Source organism: Python bivittatus, unplaced genomic scaffold (genome assembly GCF_059951505.1).
Source record: "Python bivittatus isolate LINGU-HERP-01145 unplaced genomic scaffold, Pbiv_v1 ctg000700_np1212, whole genome shotgun sequence".
Taxonomy (NCBI): Eukaryota; Metazoa; Chordata; class Lepidosauria; order Squamata; family Pythonidae; genus Python; species Python bivittatus.
Window position 1 is genome coordinate 31,021,275 of NW_028277098.1, and position 23,290 is coordinate 31,044,564.

General features: G+C 34.2%; 1 protein-coding gene across 6 annotated transcripts in view; it reads right to left on the reverse strand.

The window, feature by feature from the left end:
* The window catches only part of ADGRL2 (adhesion G protein-coupled receptor L2), a 206,916-nt gene that overhangs the window by 179,304 nt on the left and 4,322 nt on the right, over nt 1-23,290 (reverse strand). The window contains exon 1 of one of the 6 annotated variants that reach the window (XM_088153881.1): nt 14,283-14,383. The exons of the other annotated variants lie outside the window; for them this stretch is intronic. The gene's annotated coding sequence lies outside the window, so the exon portion shown is untranslated. Of the gene's footprint in view, nt 1-14,282; nt 14,384-23,290 lie in introns of those variants that run through there. 6 annotated transcript variants of the gene reach the window in all.

Genomic DNA, 23,290 nt, shown 5'->3' on the forward strand with positions numbered 1-23,290 from the left:
GCTCATTAGTACAGTATGATAAAGAAACCAAAAGTATAAATCTGCACCATGTATGCCTATGCAACACTGCTGCTATGTGAGCTGCACTGGCTCCCAGTTGGCTTCTGGGTACAATTCAAGATGTTAGTTGAACCTTTAAAGCCCTACATGGCATGGGACCAGGTTACCTGTGGGACCACCTCTCCCCAGTGATTTCTGTTCATCCCACCAGAACTGAAAAAATGAGTATTCTCTGGGTACCCTTGGTGAAAAGTGTCACCTGGTGGGACCCAAGAAGTGTGCTTTCTCTGCCGTGGTGCCTACCTTATAAGAACAGCCTGCGTAGATCTGCATGGTTCTAATTTTATATTGGCCTTTCGGAAAGCTGTGAAGATCTGGCTTGTTCCCCAGACAATGGGGCCAGGATGTTAGTGATGGAGCTCTGGCATGGATGTACAGGTAGTCCTCAGTTAATGACCGTAACTGAAACTAGCAACTCCATCACTATGTAACACGCTTGTAAAGCAAAAAATCACATGATCGCACCAACCTATGACAGCAGTTCCAGCTATACTCGTTAAGCAAATTCATGTGTGGTGGTTAAGCAGAATGTCATGTGACCTCTACTTGCAGATTACTGCCAGCTTCCCTATTAACTCTGCTTGTCAGAAGCCGGCAGTGAAGGTTGCAAATGGTGATCACATGACTACGGGACGCTGCAACCATCATAATTGTGCACTGTTTGCCAAGTACTCAAATTGTGATTATGTGACCGTGGGGACACTGCAATGGCCACCACTTTGAGGACCAGTCATAAGTCTCTTGGCACAGTGTTGTCATAACTTCGAACAGTCGCTGAACAAGTGGTCGCTAAGTGAGGACTACCTGTACTGTATGTGATTGGTGATTACAGATATTGTATTGGAGCTCAACTTGCTTTGGTTTGGTTTTAATGGAAAGTTTTGTTTGTTGCCTTGTTTTTGTTTGCTGCCCAGAGTTTCTTTGGATAGATGGGTGGCCATATAAATTTGATAAAGAAAATAAAGAAAACACCAATAGAGTTTCACCAGGTAACAAATTAAGGCTCACAGCCCAGGACTTTAGTTTACTCTGGTCCTTTGAAACATCAGATTATCTGAATATCTCAAATGGGAAATAAGAGCAGCCCTTGAAGAGTATCTATTGCTAGTGGCTAATAGAATGCATTTGGGAAGGTTAAAGCCCAGACTGGAAGATGATAGGGCCCCTCCACTATGCTTCCCAACATCTATATATCTCACAATTTCACATTTATTCAGAAATAATGTGTTCAACAGGACATACAAGTAAATGTACATAGCTAGCCAAGAGGCTCTTCAAACTTTTGAGAAATGGCACAGAGCAAGTGACAACTAAACTTTCAAATTACATGCAAAGATTTGTGCATACCTGTTATGAAAACTCCCATGCACTGCTTCAAAACACATATGCAACATTCTCTTCTTCTGGGAAGCAATGTGCAAGTTCTCCTTTTAAAGGTCATCTGCATCAGTCACACATTGCTTCTTGCCTTTTCTCAGAACATTTACTTATGTAGTTTTTAAAAATGTTACCTTACCTCATCTGCAGTGTTTGAAGCAGTTTTCAAAAGCAAAACGAAAGCATATGAAACAATTAATAGTACATAATACCAATCTAGCTTCTTCTAGCAAATAGCACAATTTCACTATTTTTCATACAATGAGGAAGGGGAGGGAGAAGCAATAATGCTTCTAAAAGCTTATCTAAATAAGATACTGGAAGGACAACGGAAATGTGGCTATAATATTTTTTTACTGGCAAAAACTTCTGACATGACATAGAGCTCCCCGGGCAGCCTAGCAAATAGAAACATTTCTGTGTTCACAGGCTTTCCACAGAAGAAAGAGTAGCATTATTCAAGCATTCCTTTCCACATGAAAATCCATCTCTCCTTTGAAGTGAATTGGAGAACTGTGCACACTACAATCTACAATGTTGAAATAAGATGGTGGCATACTAAAAAGATTCAGTAGAATAATTATGTCCCTTGATTTCAGTCTTTCCATCTAGTGTTATAGATATAGCAATCTGAAACATAAACTTAAACTATAGTTTAGTGACATCATTAGGGAGGTCTATCATTATTGTAGCTTTCTCTTTTCTACCTTTGCTTAACTGTTTCATTTAGACAGACAAACCTGGGTAGTGTTACATGTGGTTTCTTGACACAAGCTACCTTGAAGCCGTCATCCTGATTGTTTTGTGTTCTACTATACCGTGGATGACAGTGAAACATTCCAGAATGTCATTCTGCAGGACCCAGAAAATGGGCCTTTTCAGTCGCAGCACCTGCCCTTTAGAACATGATACCAAGTGATATGCTGAAGCCGGCATACACCCGCTCACAGGGGGCAATTGTTAAATTTTCTGGAATTTTGTGAGCTGTTTGAGAACAAAGCGTAACTGCTATGCCTAGCGCACCAATCAGCAGTTCAGCGGCGAGCAGCATGGTGTGGCGGCAGCAATGGAGCCAGCAGAGCTGGTTCTTCACGTTTACCACTGCACCACTGACCACAGCCCTGAGATGAGATGGCCCAATGCTGCTGGCTTTCCAGAAAATTTATGGATTCCCACATTACATAATTTCTATAATACTGCATACGCACATATAGATGCACATAATATAACAATCTACAAGGACTTATTACAGCATAATTTGAATTTTTGCCTTATTTTATCCCAATTTCAAAATTAATTTTTTCAAAGAAACAGGTCTTTTCAGCTGTATCGATAAAACAGTAAATGTTATGTTCATCTTTGAATATGTTTGTATGTGTTGGATGAAATAGTTTGTTTATGTGTGTGTGTGTGTGTGTGTGTGTGTGTGTGTGTGTATATGGGGGATGCAGTGGTGTAGCGGCTTAATGATGCTGAAAGTTGCCAGCCAGAAACGGTCGAGACTTCAGCGGTTCAAGCCCAGCTCCGCGCAGCAGAGCGAGCTCCTGCTTCCTTCCCAGCTCCTGCCAACCCAGCAGCTCAAAAACTTACATGAGTAGATAAATGGGGACTCTCACCCCTGTGGGAGAAAAAATGCTGACAGCGCTTGCACGGGAGATGGGAGCAGTTGCCGGTAACGTGGAAGCCTCGCACGCCCGAAAAAGGCACGAAGCAACGGAAACCCCGCCTCCTGCGCTCGCCAGCTGGGCTCTGCTCTAGGAAGGAGGCAATGGCAAACCACTTCTGAAACACCCTGCTTTTGAAAACTGCAGGGACTCGTCCAGGCAGTCGCCGCAGAATTGGTAACGACTGAGTGCGGAATATAATTATTCCATCCAATATTGAACAATGTCTTTCTTAATTACTTTTTTGCAATAAACTATCAATAATCTTGGATCTAGTCTTTGCCTAAGTATTATGCTACCTATTTTTCAAATACAGGTACATTAAACAAACAAGTTAGTCTTTTTTGTTTTTCACTGTTCTTTTCTAATTAAGAAGCTAATTAAATTTGCACCAATTAAAATTAAATAAAAATGCTATTGTAGGGAAACAGAAGTAAAATCATACTTCTTGTGAAGATTAAGGTATCAGTTATTCTAATTTATTTGGGAAACACAATTCAAGTCTAGTCCAGCATTCTTAAAAATTAATTCCTTGAATTGTGTTTCCCAAATGAATTACAATAACTGATACCTTAATCTTCACATGGACTAGAAACAGGAGGTCTTGGTCTGGCAGGAGAAGAAAACTGCAGGGGCTGCCAATTAAAGGATGTCACCTTGCAGAACTGAGAAAGTGGACCTTTTCTATTGCAGCACTTGCCCTTTGGAACACCGTTCCTCCCAAAATTTGACTGGTCCTAACCCTTCCAGTTCTTCAGAAAGCCTTAAAGATTTGGGTGTATTCTGAGGCATGGAGGTCAGGAAGTTAGTTGGAGGTGTGTGTGTGTTTGTGTGTGTGTGTTTGTAGATTGGGTTTTACCTTGCGTGTCAGTATAAGTGTTAAACATTGTTGTTTTGATATTTATTTTGTATTGCACTTTCTATATTGTTAGCTTCCTGGTGTTCCTACAGTAAGGTGGGTGATTGTGTAAATCAAGTAAATAAAAATAAGGGGGACATACATTATGTATTTATTATGTTATGATATGTTATATTACATTATTATATTTTAGATTTTGATTCAGGAGCTCAAGACAGTATACATAGTGTTTTTTCTTCCTGTATTTGTGATTTTCACAATCACCACCTTGTGAGGTAGATTGGGCAGAGAGAGAGTGACTGGCCCAAATCACTAATGGTTCAAAAGAATAAAACTATATAGGCAGCCAATCACATTTAACTTAGTGAAAAGTCTGAATCCACCAATCATTTTTTATACTATCTGGTACACTTCCTAAGGGTTGGGTCTACAATTCTCCAGTCTGGTCTGACGAATTAAGACAACAGCTATTCAACCTGGAACTTTCTAGATGTGTGCAAGCTATACGAGCTGGCCATACTGCCTGGAAAGTGTGGGAATCATAAACCCACTACAACTGCACAGCATCAAACTGGGGAAAGTGCAACCTTGGCTCAGATGCTGTTGTCAGATATTCCCTGCAGATAAGAAAGGCAGAATTATGCAATATCTGAAAGTAGACTACCAACTTGTCTCAAACACTTAATACTGCAGTTATTCTGTTATTGTTTTAGAAAGTTTTAATTTCAGACTTTCCTTACAACAGAAACTTATTAATAAAGATTCATAAACAAAATAATTTTGCAGTAGTTATAGACGTGTAGATATTCCAACAGTGTTACTAATTCTTATCAAATGTGTTGACATGAGAAACATAGTTATTAGCATTGGGAGCGCAGTAGTCATTAAATATATTGGAGAATGTTTTCATGTAGAAAACCTACAGACTACTGCTACTGTGAATAAAGAATACTGCAAAGAATACATAGTCAGAAAATCTGGGGATACATTAGTGACATTCCAATGTGAGGTTTCAATTCCTGGACCTACTGACAGAGTTGCTTCCAACTTTAAAAGCAGAAAAACAAGTCTCTCTAATACTAAGAATTGTTCCACATTAATAGGATTTTGTTTAGTGAACATGAAACAAATGTTCATCTCAGGATAATTTCATTTGATTATTTACAAGAGTGCATTTTTTTTATGCAAAGAGCAAAATAATAATGATAATGAGGAGAAGGAGAAGGAGAAGCAGCAGCAGCATTGATTCAACAACATTTAGTTGAAATATATCAGTGCATACACGTGTGGTCACTATGTTGGTCAGAGTGATCCTACTGAGGACACCTGTGTGTAAAAAAGAAGGGTAAAAAGAAGAAGGGACGTTTTAAGAAAAACTAGTTGATGGAAAAAAGGATGACACAGCCATTATTAAGGTAGAAAGGTGCATGCTATTCCATGTCATTTTGATGTGATTGAAAGCAGACAAAAATAAGGGAGCAAGAAATATTTCAGGGGAGCACCCGTTATCCCTTGGAATCATTCCTGAAAAGAAGACATATTATTATTATTATTATTATTATTATTATTATTATTATTAAATGAAAGAACAGATTTTTGAAAATTCATTTGTAAAAAAGTTATGTCACATAATATGGTAGTCCACTTCTGAAATTGTATGTACATCCAAAGCTTCTTCCATTAGATAATTCTTTGGACCACAGCTACTATAATTTCTAATCTCTGCATCCCCAATGCAGTCCCTGAAGTCAAAAAATATTTGACAAGAATTTACACCTTTTTTTCCCCTCTTAATTCCTAAAAATTCTACTTTTTGCCATTTTAACTTTCTTTTATCTAAGACTCAGTGCTAGAGTTTCCAGCTTCCCTTGGTGGGGAAGTGGTTTTAATGTTAATGATGTTCCAAGAATATATTATGTAGTGATGGTTTTTAATTGTTAAAAGCTAGTACCAGTAAACTCAGCTAAAGTTAATGGAAAAGATTGGGGCAGCAGTGGGGAGGAGAGCGGAAAGAAACAGAAGTTATTTGCAAATTATTTCTAAATACTACTATTTTATTGTATTTGACATTTTTACTGCAAATGATAACAAACAAAAATTTAAATTCTCAGAATATTCTTTCAGATTATTTCTTCACTAGCAATTTATAACATTATCCAACAATTATTATGCCAAAAGAACTATAGTAGGGACAGTCTTTTTAATCACTTTAGTGATGACTTGGTAACGTTATAAAAATGCTACAAAGGAGTACAGAAATGGCTATTAGAACTAGGACATTCTCAGAATCCAGTGTTTCATAAATAATCGTTTTCCCCATAAAGTGTTGTTGGGGATTGTTACATTTGCTTCTTTTTTTACCAAACAGAACAAAACCAATTCTATCTTTGTTACACTGAAAACAACCAAAATTAGCAGAATTATTGCATGAATGAAAATTAACAGAAATATTTTTGTTTTTGTTTTAAATTAGAAAAGTTATTACATTTTAGGCAGTTTTCCCATACAAGCTAATCAGGACTTAAATCCCACTGTTCTCCTTGGTAGTGACTTTTGAGTGGTCATGCATAAGATTTCTCTGCATAAAACATTTGCATAAAATATTCACTATCATTTTTTTTCTTTTTTTGAAAAAAACCCCACAAAACATTACTGAGGCTGTATTATTCCTTTAAAGGTACTTATAGAAAAGTAATGAAATTAATGTTAGTCTTTCATTTTTGAAAAAAGGCCACTCAATAAAAATCATGTAACAAATCAGTATTTACACACGGTATGAAATTCTGAAACAACTAATGGTTTTTGCTCATATTTTGCAATTCTAAGCATTTATTTCCTAGAAATTAAGGTCTGGTTCATCTGTAAATATATAGTCATTAGCACAATTCTTGATTCTAAAATCACAGCCTTATAATTCTTCATGTTTCACAGACAATTTTTATTTGAAAGATACATATTTGCCTGAAAACAAAATTAACTAATTTTATAAACCTTGATGTTTCATATTAGCATGTTAAGCTATATTGATTAATTTGCAAATTAAAGAAAAATAATTAAAAGGAAGAAAAATCTACATGTTCCTGTACTAAAAATCATTAGATCCAAATAATGAACTTATTTCTTAAAAATGGTATTCATTTATGAATTTAATTACTGTGAAAACACTGGCAAAATTAATTCAATGAAAATGGAAAAATATTCTGACTTTGAGCTAACCTGTGTACTGAATTTCACTTTTAGAAATATAGCCAATGCTCTATTCAGATGCAAGGAAAATAGCATACTTTCTGAATGTCACAAACAGTGAAAACATTCTAAGAACAAGAAATTACACAGAATCTATTATACATTGCCTAAAAGAGGCAAAATAAAACATAGTCATGTAAGGTCCATGTTAAGGTAAAAACAATAGCCAGTCTTCTTAAAGTATAAATGTTAGTCGTCATTTTAAACATCTCATTAATCTTGATTAATCTAGAAAATGTTATAACCCATTAATACAGTGCCATAATACTAACCTGATTGGAAATATCACAGTCTGGACATATTGTTAAAAAAATGCTGTTAACAAAATATCTTGCTGTGTAATAGAGAAATTTGAATTCTATGCTGCTGACAAGTTAAAATGAAATTTTTCCATCTACAGGTACATTTCAAAGGTTCCACGGCTTTGATGTAGACTCTGCAGCAGGGTTTTCATTCCTCAACCAATCACTCCTGTCACTTACATTCCATTTGCCAAATAGTAAAGATTTTATTAGTCATACTCGTGGCATGCTTCCAAAGGCAGAGAAGAAACTCCCAAAGAAAACAAAGAACAAAAATCACTCCTCTATACATAATAAGCAGAAACGCTTTCCCATCGTGATTCGCTGGTAGAGCATCATCATTTAAAATGAGCATGGCCAGCAAAAGGGCTACAGCGCAGGCTCATGACTGAATTTATGATCTCACTGAACAGGAAAATGCTACACACACATATATATAGCATTACACACACACACACACACACACTTAACACACAGTCCAGTTCAGTAGTTGCACATCACACAACATAAAAAAGCAACTGAAGGAAACTTCAGTTTTGGCAATATATTTATTATGTAGAAATTATACATGCATCAATTGAAGAAAGTAGATAATAGCATGCAACTTTTAAAATTGCCACAAAGCATTCTTTTGTTTTCCCCTTATACTTCAGTTGCAAAGTTTGTAAACAAGTAAGATTCCAGTGGCTTCAAAGGTGCACATGTTGAATCTAAATGAAAGATATGGAATAAGCCCCCCCCCCCTTCTCTCTCTCTCTCTCTCTCTCTCTGTGAGCAGGTATTAAAAATGGCTATATAAAAAATAATCCCATGGTACAGGATTTTAATCAGGATTCACCTATTTATTATGTTTCCTTACTGTCTCTTACATGTTTATAACATGTTTATGAAAAAGTGTGATCTTATGTTTTATATTCTTATTTACTTGGGATAAAGCCACACTGAATACAATGGACTTCTTTTTTTGAGCAAATATCTGTGTCATCAGGCTGCAGGAGTTATAGCACTGATACCCCTTCCCAACAGAGAGCTCTATAAAAACCCCTGTTTCAGAGAAGTAATTCTATCTCTAAAATCCAATAATCTTTATTTCAATAGCTTTCCCACCTCCAAATGAAATTCTTTTTTCAAAGTTGCATTTGTTAATCTCAACATTCTGAAACCTTAAAGTGCTCCAAAAATTATGGTGTGTGTACAGGCACTCTATTAATTACTGACAACATGTGCAAAAGGTAAAAGCTATCAGAATGATCTCAAAACATATTACCACTCTCAATGTAAAACAGATACAATTATAATGAACAGCAGTGAGGGGGTACTATAAAAAGCCATTTTTTTGCTAGGATTCCAGAAAGACTTTTGCTTTAAGCCAGAGAGAAAATGGGTGGGCATGCCCCAATTTCCATGCATTCAAATGACATTCTTAAGGAGAGCAATCCTGAGTTTGTCTAAACCCAAACTCTGTACAATTTGGATCCTGGTTTTACCAAAAAAAGGCTGTACTTTAACTCTAGGAAATGTTGAATGCAGTATTCCTTCACACCTCTGGAAGAATGTGCAGGTCACAGAAAGAAGAGGCAGAACTGCACACTCAAGCCCATTCTCTACCTTGTTATAGCCCCCAAACACAAAGATCTGAATGGAACTACAGCTTGTGCTGGATTTAAATTTAGGTTTTCAGTGGGGAAACAGCTTTAAAAATGCTAAAGAGAATGGGTTTTTCCACTCCTGTCAGGCATCAATCCTTCCCCTTCAGTGCCATGCACTAGGCCTCTTCCATTAAGTGGATCCTGCAACCCTCTAGGCCAGTGTTTCTTTAACGTTTTTCTCTCAGGACCGCTTCCCACTTTTAAAAATTATAGAGGAGCCCAAAAGAGCTTTAGTTTGTATGGGTTATATTTATTGATATTTACTATATTAAAAATTAAAATTGACGCATTCGCTGCCGCTACCGCTTCTCACAATTGTTTGATAGGATTTTAATATTGTATTATTTTTCAACATAGGTTGGCAAATAATTTTGATTTTGCGGACTCCTGAGAGGTCCCAGGTGTCCTAGGACCACACTTTAACAAACACTGCTCTAGGCCACATTTTCATGAAGAAAATTTGGAGGATATGCCAAGGAGGGTAGGACAAGTAAACCCCAAATTGTTATGATTTTTAACAATTGTACAAATTTTATGTTAAAGCCAGGCATAGCTATTTATAAAATCCATTTATACTTTTGTTCCTGTCCTTCTAGTATATTCAGATTTTGAGCTGAGAGGCATAGTATTCTTCTTTTTATTGAAGAAAACCTTTCTGCATATACGTTCTTATATTTTAACTCATTTCTTAATTTTCTACAGGTCAATCTTTAAAATAAAATTTTAAAAAATACCGAAGAAGGGGAGAGAAGTCCTTCTGGTCAAGATATAGTTAAACTATATTTTTTAACAAACAAAAATCACCCTTAAATTGGATCTTGATTTGTTTTAAGAAGCTACTGCTCAAGCGAGTTCCTCCCAAATTTGGAGAAAACAAGGTCAGTCCAGGAAGCAGACGCTTCTACTCTTCTCCTACATTGCAGAAGTAGGGAGCAGGGAATACACAAGCAGAGATGCTCAAACTGGGTCGGTGAATTTGCTGAATTATTTTGTGCAGGGAAACTCCTCTACCTACGTATTCTAACGAATGGCCACTGCAAGTTAACCCATTACCTAAGAGGAAAGGGATAGGGAGAAAATAACTTATACAGATTTGAGGAACAGGTCATTGTATGCAGAAGTTATTACAATAGCAAAAGTTTGGAAAGTAATTCTGTTTTCTATACTAGAGAAATGCATAAAGTGCATGCATCTGAATCCATTAGTAGGCCTGTGTAAGTAATCTAATAGGCATTTTGCATGCGAGTGAACCACTTCTCCGAATTCACTCCTTAGGGTTATGAAGCAGCCCCAGCCAGCCAAAGGTACAATAAAGTTACTTTGAAATGTTCTCAAAATCTTCTGGGTATTTGGTACATGTATACATACACCAAAGTTCCTTCTACTGAGATTGCTGATTAATGCATCAGGAGAACTTCAAAGTAGCTATATCAAACAGCTGTGGCTAATTCAGTTTCATAGAGATCCAGAGGGGCACTTCACTCACAAGTAAAGCACTTTATCAAATAATTTGCACAACTCTACCTGTTACTGCTGATACTATAAACAGAACACTTTGAGCCCAACATTTGTCTTATGTGACCTCATACCTGAAGTGTGCCATTATATTTGCTATCAATGCATGCAGAAATATCTTAGTTATGTAATTATGATTAATTTATCAGAAATCATTCTAATAATTGAGATATTCAGCTATCTACAAATACATTAGATCTATCAAAATAAAGTATCAACGTATGATTTGGTATTCTGTGAATGGAACAGACTTTTCTGTTCACAGAAACCAATGTGATCTTGCAGGGGCCAGGCAAATGGTCTTTACAATACTTTTTCCTTTTGTAGTCCCTGTTAACATGTGAAGTCATACAGGCATCTGCAGGAAGTAAGAACTGTGAAGAACTCAACTCTCCAAAACTTCTCTTCAGGAGACAAAGAGACTGTGCCTTTCTTCCAATATAAACAGAATTCTACTATGTCATCCTAGATTCAACCATACCCAATCATCATCAAAATAAAATACACATCTGTAAACTAAATATACTCCAAACTAGCTTGATGCTCCAGCACAAACAAGAAAGTCTTGCAAGGACTTCTAGAAAGCAGATTTCCATGAACAATGGAAAGAATACAAGATTTCCTCCTATGTAAATCAGTGAACAGTCAGGAAGGTGGCAATTTCAGCTGACTCGTCAGTTTTATTTAAAACATTTACCTATAAATTCTACCAAATTAAGAAATCAATAAAATGACAACATATTAAAAATAGCATGCATAAAGATAAAATACATATATAATAATACAATACAGACAAATATATATAACAATAGCTAAGATCCAGTGAAAACTCGTTGTAAGTTTCTTCCACTTTTGCAAAAGGGAGATATCAGGTTTCTGCCAATTCTTTATTCCAGCTAAGCCCTCAAAAAAACTATTTCATAATGTTTGTACCCATCAAGAAAGACAGCAATAGGAAATCAGAGAAAGGAAAGGATGTTATGGCAAAGACTCAATTTTGAACCGAGTCTTTACAAATTTTGTATATTGTGGGGATTTGTATTAGTATTGTTATTTTACATTTAGGAAGAGGAAGCTGCTGCTGTTGCTGCTATTATTATTATTATTATTATTATTATTATTATTATTATCTATAACAATATAATACAGTATTCAAATCCTACTATTCATTATAATCTTTCTGGGTTAGGCAGAGCTTTGAGGAAGCAGTTCTCTCTCTCACACACACACACACATACACACACAAAAGAAACAAGACAAACAAATAAATCTGAATTTTAATATTTTTGCTACCACAATATTGGGACTACACAGCCCTTTAAGACTGAAAGCAATCTCCCTAAGATAATGTCCTTCATTTACCAATGTGGGGGAAAAATATATTGAAATGTTAGTCCCAAAAAGAAGTAATAAACCTTATATCTCACCTTCTCTTTGACTAACAAACTTCTAGAGCAGGAGTTTCCAAACTTTTTTAAGCTGTGGAAACTGTTAGTTAGAATTTCCGGAACCCCTGAACTGCAAAATGGCAGCCAGGGCGTTTTTTTATCTAAGGACAAGGCCTGCCTTTTCTGTGGTACCGCAGAAAAATTGCTATGGATTCCCCTGATAGCTTTTTTTTTTTTTTTTTTTGCTCCTTGTCTTTCACACAATCCCTTCAAGATCTCATGAAACCCTAGCGCTCCATGGAACATTCTGAAAAATCCTTCTGTACACACAACTGCAAAAGAACACATTTTCTATACAGGACATGAATATGAACAGCCAATACATGTAAGAAATGTATTACTTATATTCATCTGCTTAATAAAAAGAAAGGATGGATCAAACTTTCTAAGATCCACTACTCCAAAAACTCTATTAGTATTTCTGGATCTGTAATAAATCTTACTACCATAATCCTATTGGAGTGTAATTGCTGTGGCTAATATTCTTACTCTCTTAGGAAAATGTTCCATGTAAATATGATACCATATTGCTACAATAATACATAAACATGCTGTGAAAGGGTAATTCCTATACAATAGCCCTTATATAATACTGTAAAACTCTTTATTAGACAATGACCTATTGCAAGTGTTCACTGTTTTCTACTTAAATGGCCATTTGGTGTTATAATAAGCTGATTTTTATATTAGGAAAGATTAGTCAATTCAAATAGTGAATCAATATTAGGCTGGTATATTTTCTCAACATCGAAAAACCTGCTTTTTATAATCCAAAATACAATAATACTGTATTTATAATCCAAAATACAGTAATACTCTACTGTATTCTCCTGAACATTTGACATCTGAAATCTAGCACAAGGTAAGAAAAGCTATAGAAAAAGGAACTGTCAAACCAATTTTCTGGAAGGATTTATTTCAAGAAAGGATATTGCCGAATGCTGTTTCTGTTTTATGGAATTTGAAACTATGCAAACTACTTTGCATCAACATCATACTGAACAACAGATCATCTTTACAAATATTTTAAATGAAAAAGAATGCCACCATTTTTCTGCCTCAGCAATACTTATTTGAAATGCCTTCACTATTTTCCTCCTCGATCAACAAGTAAGATAAGGAGTCATATTTATTTGTCTTACTAATATTTCTTCTATGTCATGGATGATATGATGGATTTATCACCTAAGACTTGCTAGATTTAGAACAGTGTTCAAATACCAAAGCAAGTACAAACAATCCATTTGTGCATTTAAAAAAAGTTATATTAATTTATAAAAGAGGAATATTTGATTGATTTAGTTCCTTGTACCAGATGGAACAGTCAATATTTATAGAAATATGCTTATTAGTCATAACTGAATATTATTAGTTGTTCTGTTATCTTTAATTTCAGTATTTAAAGCAATAATAAAAGGTTTACTGCTGCATTCTAAATGTTTAGCAATTGGATGTCATGTTTAATTATGGTTTACATTAATTTGTCAGTTATATTTTAATTACAAATGAAATATGAGGAGTTAATTTTGCATTTGTACTGCAATAAATCTAATGAAAAAGAAACTGAGTTTACAAAACACAAAAAATATAACACTAAATTAAGGTAATAAAATTATGTGTTTTTAATGAAGATAAAAAATTATTTAACAATAGTACCCTGCCTAATAATATTTTTCCAAATACTATTTACAATTATTGACACTTATTGTAAGACAACTGAAGAGTTAATAAAATTACATTTTAAAACAACTTACAACACCTGAGAGAGCAGCCTTTGCATTGAGTTAGAGGTAATGTGATAATCTTTTATTTAAGATTATATTTGGCAAGAGGCTGTGCACCATTAAAGATATGCCTTCACCAAAATATAGTCTCTCACTCTCTAGCATGTTTCCACATAAACAGTTATATTTTGAGTAATCTAACAAGGAATGCTATTAACAAACAGAAACTGCATTTATGCTTGGGAAAGGGGGAGGGAACACTTTTATTCCTGAAATACCATGATTATTTAGATTATCATATATACAAGCTCCCTCTGCAGGTAATGTGAAGAGTTGGCAAAAAACTACGTAGGAAATGCAAAGTTTAGCAAAAGAATTCAAACAAATTGACAATATTTTAAAAAATGCTGAAGGATATCTCATTTCCATAAGCATTACCTGACATCAATAGTTCCCGAAGGAGGCATCCTGATTTCTTTGCCCTCTTGGTGACTCTATACAGTTCAAAGCAGCTAAGCTGCTTCAACTTCTGCATACCAAGATGCAAAAGTCTCTTTTCCAAAGCCTCATAAAGGCTTTTATGGCTAAAAGTAAACCAACACCGGACCATCCTAAAGTAGAGGGCCCACCCAAAACAAGTCATTACTTCCAGGCTAAATCATCTTCTTATCCAAAATAAACAAATCCAGCACTATGGCTCTGTTTAATGTCCCTCTGCCACCTAAACCAGAACTGATTCCATTTGGGATTAACTCGCTGGCTCAAAGTTTAGCATCAATTTTACTGAATACAAGAGTGAGCATTTTAAGAAAAATAAGCACATAATCTGAAATGAGAATAGTATTTTTGGAAAAAGTTACTCATTCTCATAAACTTTTTTTTTTTTTCCTTACAGAGGAAATAGTTCTGTTCTTTTCCACAGGGGGGAAAATAGTTTTATTTTGTTTGAGATATATATAAGTATTGTCCCCATCAAATGATCAGTATAATCTCAATAAAATTCAATCATGCTGTGCCAAAAGTGCTAGACACGCCAACTATGGTTAGTAACCAATCTGAAGAAGCTAATGTTTTACTGGAAAACTATAGTATAACTTTTCCCAGATGGAAGAATATTTAATTGCCTTTCTGAAAGAGTCAGTTCTTATTTCTCAATACAATTTTATGTATTTCTATTGAGTTCAATAAGGCTTTCCATGAGATAAATGTGTAGGCTTCATAATCTGAAAGACTACTCATATAAACCAGACCAGATTTCTGGTTTAGAATATTGACTTTAGACATTCAAGCTTAGTTTACCTTTTTGGCATACATTTCTCTATTAATCAGGAAATCACTTGCAGTCTCCACTTAAAATTCACTTCCTTGCTTATAAAATTTCAACCCCAGCAGTCAGGATCAGCATGTAAATTACAGGAATAAGGACCAAACTCTAATATGGATGGTAATGTAGACAATGTTACCAAAGGGGAGAAAAATGAAAGCCATAATCAAGTTTATATAAAATGACACAGACCAAGAGAAAGAGAGATCTACATTTTATTTATGAAGAATATAGTATAGGAAAGACAGTTAAATAAAATTGTTAAAACAAATTCATAAGGGCTTTTATGGGTCAAGTTATAAAAAAAATAAAAACAAAGTAGTTATAGAAAGAGATTTAAGCACATATACACAGGAATATTTCTAGCAGTTATTTTGGTTATTAGTCATATACTGATTCTTTTCTTTTATTTCCAAATGATGTGATCTTGAGGATCTTAACCAAACCTAGGCAGAGCCAGATATGTTGGACTGCAATCACATAATTCCAAGTCAGAACACTGAATCAAAATTACAGGATAAGATTTACAATCCAACACACAGATCAGGAAAGAAGGACAAAGTAATGAGGAAGAGAATATAGAACAGCTATTTCAAAAACAAATGAATCAGGTAGCAATTTTGAAAAACTGAGTATCTTGAAATATTAAGTTGGAAAACTAATCTCCCACGCTCAACCAATATAAACCAAAAGAGAAATGGACCATTCACTATAGAAATTCTGTCTTTCTTTCCTAGTCTTTTTATTTTGTCCATCAGCAACGATGTATTTTCTTTTAGTTGCTTTTCTGAAGGTGAGCAAGATTAACTTTAAAACACCAGGCAAATTAGAACCCAGTTATTTCTTCCATGTATACTAACGTAGCGACAATGATTTCGAAAGACATCCATCTAGTCCAGATATGCACCAGCGCTGAACACAAAGGGAATCAGGTCTTGTCAGTTAGTAAAGAATATTTCATCAGCATTAAAATGCAATCACAATTGTTGCTGAGCCTTCCATGCTACTGAAACAAAAATACCTCTTAGAGAAAGTATGTCTTTGGGGACCCATTTTATTTACCTAGTTCAAAAGGTCCCTGTATCATTATTTGCATTTTGCCAACAAGACCCTTCCTTTCAAACCTGACAAAAAGGGAAGGAGTTCGCATCAAGCTATGACATGTTGAAAATGGCAAAGACAATGGCTGAGTCATACCAACAATCATGTTCTATCATGAAATCAGACTGAGCAACTTGCCAAAAAAATGCCACCCAAAAACACTTTAAACAGAACAGCAGCAGAATCTGAACTGGTTTAGAATTACTTTCACTGCGTGTGTGTTGTGCGTCTTGTGTGTGTTCTTGTACAAACAAATTTGGTGGAACTCACTCACTAAAAGGGGTGGGTGGGAGTGGATGTCAAAAATTCTTGGCATGCCAGTAAAAATATCATTCCCTCTAACATTCTAGCTATGAGAGCCACTGCTTATCTAGGCAAAATAATACAATCAAGTACACAACAGAATAACAGCAGACTTGAGGAAATCCTGAGATTTGTAGTAATGCACAAAATTCTTTAGAATAAAATCCTTAAGGTGGGAGGCAGGCGGGGGGAGCAAGAGATCTAAAAAACAGCTCAGGGAAAACTAAGACTGCTCAGTGGCTAGAAAGTGCTGCCTGATTCACAGGGAAAATGGGAAATCAATGAGAGGGGATAATGGCTCAATTCCTGAACACCTGCACTTCATACCACAACATTTTGTTGCAGATCGTACTTGTAGTTGTAGGCTCAAAGAATTTTTGATGTCTAGTAAACCATTAGCCTACTACTTAACTATGGGGTGAATTATGATTACTTAGGGGTGAAAACAAAGAATTCTTTCCCTCTTCAGAGGGACTGTTATGACTACCTACTGTAAGTTATATTAAACCTTGCTCCAAAATCAACCCTAAACTCCACCCCAATTTAATTATCACCAATATTAGCAAGCAAGGAGAAATCAAAATAGCCAAAATAAGATCAGTCTTATTTCTTCATTTACCTAACAGCAAAGAACAATTTTAGCAGTAATGGAACTTTAGGTATTCTGTCAAATGAACAAAATAATAATCATAAGGCAGCCCTGACTGATACAAAAATGCAGCAGACGCAATATGGTGTTCTAAGACAGGGTGGATATGAGGCTTAATGTTGCATCATAGAAAAAAACTGAAGGGTAAAGGCTTTAAAACACAGTGGATAGTAACATGCTGAAAAGTTTCAGTAAGTATTCTCCAAATCTTTACAGAAGTTACACTTAAACCTTATAAAACTAAACTTTTACAAATCATGAATCAAACTGGTAATAGCAATAAATGTATATCTCTTGTCCCTGTTTTTTACACATATTACCTCTCTATGATCACATAACAGGATGCGATATCTTTTGTTTAAAATGAATACCTATACACTGAATTAGTAGTACATCCACAAACAAACAAATGCTGATCGTAGAATCATTATTACTGTGACATGGCTTTCCCTGTTTTGAAAAAACTAGAATATTCACAAAAGAAATGGAAACATTTACCAACCTTCACAATAACGTAAGAAGAAGCTGAAGGTGACAGCAGGGATAGCGAGTATTTTCTTAACTGAAGACATTTAGTGCAAACTCAGCCTAAGATCTCGTTTTTTTTAAATAGATGAAAAAAATTAATATACAATTGCAAAATTAGCAAAAATGATATAAAAATTAAATTAGATATAAAAAGTATGTTTTAGCCACAAACCCTCTAAGCTAATGACAATCCATTTGATACATTTGAGTTAGGACCCTAATTCATATTTTATTTGAATTAACCTTTGTGCAAATTGTTGGCAAAACAAGTGAATTACACAGTGTAATGTCTAAAACACAAGATTTGGATCTCAGTCTTTCATTTGCGTACAATTCATTTTCTATGTGCTTCTTGTGAAAATGGTTAAAAATTGGAAATCACAATGTAATACTGAACTATTAAAGCAGAAATGTTTATAAATCATGAGTCACATTTAGCTGCACAAATCTAGTTAAAGGTTAGTTAGTCCTTCACCTAAGAGAAAACAAAGGGACACTTCTTGCAATACATTTTCTGTTTATATAACAAGAAAGAAAGAAAGAAAGAAAGAAAGAAAGAAAGAGAGAGAGAGAGAGAGAGAGAGAGAGAGAGAGAGAGAGAGAGAGAGAAAGAAAGAAAGAAAGAAAGAAAGAAAGAAAGAAAGAAAGAAAGAAAGAAAGAAAGAAAGATCTCTCTTGCATGTTGCAAGAGTTGCAGTGATGTCAAATTCTTGTCCATATTTTAAATATTAAAACAGTGGGTGCCTGCTTCATTCCTGCAATTGCTTTCAAATACCTTGCAGAGAATAATTCCTGTCTATAACACACTCACCACAATTCACAATTAAGTTGTATACTCTTTATTCATATGCCTTCAGCTGAAGAACAGTTGTAAGACGCAGCGTAAAAGAAGTTTATTTCATTATCAGTCATTTAAATTCCTGAATATATTTTAATATTTCTAATCTCTTTATTCTAAGATGTTACCATCCAAAGATCCCTCTTTGCCTCTCAAGACATGCTGCTCCACTGTCATGCCATTGATTATTTTTGTGCTCTGTAGAGGGAGACATTACCTCTGGACTAGAGCTTACCTCAATTTTAACCTGAGGCAAAGATCTGGTTTAACATCTTTATTCAGTTGGCATTTGTCTTCCCTTTTCAGCTATTTTATTCAGGAATTCTAGTGAGATAACTTTGTGATTCACAAAGGACTCCCACGAATTACATTGTTATGTTGCCTTCCCCTTTTAGCTGAGACAGTTCTAGTGATTCAGTGAAGCAGGAGTTTATGTACTTTAGGAAACTAAGGCAGGTGTTCAATGAGATCGCAAAACCTAAAAATTCTAGCTTCCTCTACAGAGGCAATATTTTCAGACTACTGAAATACAAAACATATAATCAACAGACAAAATTTGCATGTTCAAGACCACCAAAAACACTATCGCATTCTCAAATATATATTTTACTAAAGCTGAACAATAATTTCTGGAGTAATAAACAGTGTTTTCCTACACTGCCAGCATAAATGTGTATATTATTAAGAGCACTCTGTGAAATACAATTTATCTTTAGACTTTATGTTTGCTTGAAACATATGATGGTTTTCTGTCTATCCATTTCAAAAACAAGTTAAATACTGTATTGATATTCATATCTACATCTATAGTTACACATACAAAACATCTCAGATACATAGATAACATATGTATAGTGTGAAACATATTATTGCACTTGGAGGAAGTTAAAGCAGTATAAATTTGCATCTACTAGGGTTCTTCTATGGAGAAAGAAAACAGCTATGGTTGAATGTGCAGACTACTCTATATTCTTCTTAGTGCATTAAATACTGCTATTCTTGATCATCCTAAGCAATTTAGACACTGTGGGTAAGTTCCTGCTTAACAAGGTAATCTCATTTCTGTGGTTTTTCAGTGTAAATTGATTTTTCCTTCTTAGCTGTTCTGATAATTGAACAAAATTATACAACCATGATGGTATTTTACTTACCAGCACACAACATATAAAATCTTCTACAAAGATGAAGTATATTACTCATAAAACTTTATCTGTATAATTAAACAAGTTGCATTTAAACTTGTTTCTGCCACCAAAACAATCAATAGCCATTCTGTTGCTGGTGTAGGCTGCACTTTCCCTGCAGGTGTTAGCTCTGTATTTACTGCAGTCAACTATGTTTTTGATTATTATACCTTTCTAAATAAAATTTGTGTGTGTGTGTCCGTGTATGAGAGAATAGCAGACTTCTGAAGAAGTCACTGATACAAATGCCACACAAGAGGGAAAATAACGGCAGATGCTAATTATGTACTGTTTCTTCAACTTATAAAATGCAGCCTTTGTGATAATGGTCCATAATCTTTCTTGCAGTGTAATTCAAAATCTGATCAAGAACAATTTCTTCTAAAATCAATCTTAAATGGATCAAGTTACACTTCATGTTTCAATTCCCATTAAAGAACTGTCATGTCTTTATCAGTAAATATGCACATGCAGAAACACTTCACAAGTCATCTTCATCAGAAATAAAGAAACAAGCAGTAAGAAGTAACAAATTCTATTTCACTAAATTGATACAAGGCTAACATCTTTAATAGATCTTTTTAAAAATATATCTTTCCCGGAAGTTCAGCTAATATCCAATTGCAGAAAGAACTGAGCAAATTAACTACTTCATGCAGGTTTATGAACATAACATAACATAACATAACATTAACATCACTGGCTCCTATCCATTCAGAATGGGTCACTTTCTTATTTTAAGCAATCTACAGAACTAAATGCATTTTTTTTTCCCAAACAGGAAAACAACAGTAGGAAATGTTTTTGAGAATCAATGTAACATAAAATTTTGGGTTTCCATTTTTTTTATGCAGAGTTATAATATTTTATATCCTTTAACTTTAGGGTGTGTTTGTTTTTTAAATGTACTATCAAATGACCTGTACTAGTTTTTTTCCCTCATACATGCCTTGTTAGCTCTATGAAATACTCAGACAACAGTTATATGCAATATGTTATACATAACTATTAGGGGTAAAGTAATTCCATTAATTCCATTAAGAGTGACATGAAGTCTAACTGTACTGTCCCATAACTATTCTTCTGAGCATGGATTAAAAATTATAACTCTATCCCAGATTATTCCTTCCTAGCCTTCATCTGGTAGAATAATAATGGGTTCCAAAATTTATTTGAAATTATTAATCCCAAATAAATTTAAAATCCCGAGATTAAGTGAAATATGTACTGTGAAACAGTTCATTAAAAAAACAAAAGACATTAAAGGGTAAAATATCTCAGTATGACAGTAAGTTCAGTTATATTTGTGACATGTATTATGGAATACACATTATGGAAATGGAAGGTTTGTTATTTTAAATATCAATTCATATTTTTCTTAACTTTCTTTTAGGTAGCATCTATTATAATATATGCTTCTATTTGTCATTAGGAACCCCAAATGGTACATACATTCATTCTTTTGCAAGTAGGCGCAAAATACTATAAATTACATATTTCATTTGGAATATGCATTTTTGTCACTTAAGAATACAATAAGTGACAGATTAAATGATAGATACTGATATGATTGAAAACCAGTTTATTGAGATGTTTTATTTATTATATATATATGTGTTTATGTATATGTGTGTATATATATACGTATGTATGTATGTGTGTGTATATATATTATATATATCTATATCTATCTTTTACTATGATTTCAGCAAACTTTTCTTAGTATTTCTTTGGTACCCCATTTTAGTAATTCCCATTCCTGGCATAGGAAACTTGAAGCCACATAATTCTGAAGTACAAATTATGGATTGCTAGGCAGATTTTCATTTTATATATATATATATATATATATATATATATATATATATATATATATTTTCCTTTGCTTATTTTAAGGAAGGAAACATCCAAAAGCCTCCCATTGTTGTCTTAAATTAAGACTTGCAAGATCACTATCTGTGTATTTTTTTAAAACATTCACAAAATGGGCTACTTGCTTTGATGTTCTGATAATGAATATGGAAGCTAAATATGTAAATGTGTGTGTATGCATGTAAGGGAGAGAGAGGGAGAGAGAATGTGAATGAATGAAAGTTTAGTGGAATCTTTCAAATCAAAACCTTAAATAATTGGTTTGTTCTACCCCATATTGATGCAATAGGCTGATTTCTCCAGCTGCTAGACTTCAGAGCAACCTAAAATCTATGTACAATTTCTGTTGCCAACACAATGTAACCCACTATGATTAAAAATGGCAGCTTAAACACTGCTGTAGCACATTAATTTCTGTCTATGTGGCCTAATTTTGCTCTATGAAATGCTGAAAGTTTTCATTCTGTGACATTCTCCAGTGTTTGAAATTTGTCAAATCTTGAAATCAAAGCCAAAGTGCAAGATATCAAGACAAGTTTTAAATTATCTCTAATGACTACAGGATAATCTACTTCCTCTACAACAGTTTATATCCAAAACAGAAAAGTTAAAAGCAACTTAAGTGTCATACAGTAATTATAATACAGTAATTAATAATAGAGTGATCAATATGCTCCTATACCACCAAAAAAGTAACTGACAAATGCAACTAAAGGCAACTTCAGAAAACTATCTCTATGTAATTTCACATTATGCTAAAAGATATCCACTATACAATTTTGAAATATTTTGACTATTTCAAAATAGCAGAAGTCTCAAAACATCTTACATTAGATTTTGTTCTGCTCATTTTACTTCTAGGCAGCCCTGGTTTTTTGTGAAGAAACAATTCTGTAGCAGAAATCTGTCTTATTATAAAATAACTGTATTTAAAACCAAGCTTCAGAAGTCGTATCAAATGACCTGTATATAGACTTGATAAACTGAAGAAACAAAAATAAGTCTCCAAGAGAACTTAGAGATGACAGGAAAGTTATTTTTGAGAAGCCTAGTATGAAATCTCCTAAATTTTGGTTTCCTATGAATGATCTACTGAAGGAGAACCGCATTCTGCTTCTCTCCATGTCCGCCAGATTGTGAATATTGATTTTTAAAGATAGTGAAGAAGTAAAATGAGCTATCTCTTTTAATTACACAGGATAACCAGTACTTAACAAATGAATAAAAGGGTGTAGATGCAACAGCAATACAAACTATCTTAAAATACAATAATGAATATTCTACAAGCGGATGACACAGGCAGTCCTTGCTATAACTATTTGAAGAATATTGATTATACTACTTTCACAATTTTTGAGAATGGCAGTAACAGCAACAAAACAAAAACCAGTACCTATCAGTACACATATATTGGGGATCATCATCATTATTAATCAAGAAACCACCTAAGTATTATTATCTTGGGAAATTTGTCAATAAATTTGCCAAAAATATAAATAGTTTAGAAAATAAAATTCTGCATCAGTTCTATGGAAAAACAATGCATTTCCTAGTACATGTATTGAAAGAAATGTATGCTTGTTTCAAAGGCTGTGAACAGAATGGTATTTTATTTTAAAGATTGATTTGTGTGTATGTGTGCATTTT